Source organism: Oryx dammah, unplaced genomic scaffold (genome assembly GCF_014754425.2).
Source record: "Oryx dammah isolate SB20612 unplaced genomic scaffold, SCBI_Odam_1.1 HiC_scaffold_3, whole genome shotgun sequence".
Lineage (NCBI taxonomy): Eukaryota > Metazoa > Chordata > Mammalia > Artiodactyla > Bovidae > Oryx > Oryx dammah.
This window is the reverse complement of record NW_024070187.1, coordinates 55,827,966-55,829,681: the sequence shown is the minus strand read 5'-3', so window position 1 is coordinate 55,829,681 and position 1,716 is coordinate 55,827,966. Positions and strand designations below refer to the sequence as shown.

General features: G+C 36.2%; 1 pseudogene; it reads right to left on the bottom strand.

Moving 5' to 3' along the window:
* Positions 1-295: 295 nt before the first annotated feature.
* On the bottom strand, positions 296-483 carry LOC120862022 (annotated as a pseudogene).
* Between the last annotated feature and the right edge of the window lie 1,233 nt (positions 484-1,716).

The window sequence follows — 1,716 nt, the reverse complement described above, 5'->3', positions numbered from 1 at the left end:
TGTGCTGTGACATTTAGAGATATCTTTCATCTGCTACTTTGAACATAGCACATAGTATCTCTTGGTTTCCAATTATTTTCAAGACTTTCTGCAGTATTCTTTTAACTTTATTACTTGAACATGTTTTTATTTTTTCATGTTTCAGACTATTTATTCATCAGTGTAAACCCCAACACAATACACCAACATAATTTCATACATTTAGGGGGAAAATATCTCCTGGTTAAGTGGAAAATTGTATGGATGGTTTCTGCAAGACCTTCATTCTAAGCAGCTTTACAGTGACACATTTCATTTAGAAGTTTGGACCTTCTTTCTTCAGTTTCTATAATCTATATTCAGAGAGTAGAACTTGTACTGATCATTAGGACGATGCCAGGAGCATGACATACGGCGCTGCTCCAGTACCTCCCACTCCAATGAATATGAAGAGGGGATCAAGCTAGGATGCTTCTTGGCCTGAGTGATGATCTGGCAGAGCATGGCTGTGACAGAAGCCCTGAGTCCAAACGGAGAGCAAAACTAAGCAGAAAGGCCTGGGATTAAGCAGTCACCCTATTTTAATATTTAGACTTCAGGTGTGGAGTTGGATTTATCACAGCCCTAAGCTCATGGTGTGTTATCATCAATGTTTTATGCTTCTTTCAATTTTGTTTGCTATTTTTTCTTTTCTCTCATTTCCTCCCTACTGCAAAAATTTATTCTAATTGTATATTAAATGTCTTTGTATATCCATACTTAAATAAAGGTATGTAATGTTATTTTGTGTATCTATGTGTTTTTAATTTACATAAATGTATTATACTGTAGTTTTCATTGTCTTACAACCTTAAAACTTGATACTATCAGATTAAAAAATTTTTTCTCACCTAAAGGATATGAGTGATTTCATTGGTCTTTTAATTTGCATTACTCTTTAATACTAGCAACATTTGGCATCTTTATATACTTGTTAGTTCTCTGGAGTTTACATTCTATGAATTGGCTATGTATAACCTTTTTTTTTTTTAATTAAATACTCTAGTTTTTTACCATATTTTTGAGAATTGCTTATATAATCAATATAACTTTCTTTTGTCAGCTTTGGATGTAGCACTTATTTTATATTTGATTTACAGAAAAATTGAGCAGGTAATAGGGTACATTCCCATATACCTGCCTCTGACATACAGTTTTCCCTATTATTAACATCTTGAATTACTGTGGTCTATTTGTTACAATTAATTAATCAATATTGATAACTGTCATTAACTAAAATCCATGATCTTATTATATAGTTCTATATTTTTTGACAGAGGCATATGTCATCTAATACCATTCAGTATCAAACAGAATAGTTTCACTGACCTTAAAGTCCTCAGTACTCCACATTTTCTTCCCTCTGCCCTACTGGTTTAATCTCTGCTGCTAAGTCACTTCAGTCGTATCCAACTCTGTGCGACCCCATAGACGGTAGCTCACCAGGCTCCCCCGTCCCTGAGATTCTCCAGGCAAGCACACTAGAGTGGGTTGCCATTTCCTTCTCCAATGCATGAAAGTGAAAAGTGAAAGTGAAGTTGCTCAGTCATGTCCGATCCTTGCGACCCCATGGACTGCAGCCCACTCGGCTCCTCTGTCCATGGGATTTTCCAGGCAAGAGTACTGGAGTGGGGTGCCATTGCCTTCTCCAGGTTTAACCTCTAGCAACCACTAATCTGGGCTTCCTAGGATTTAATG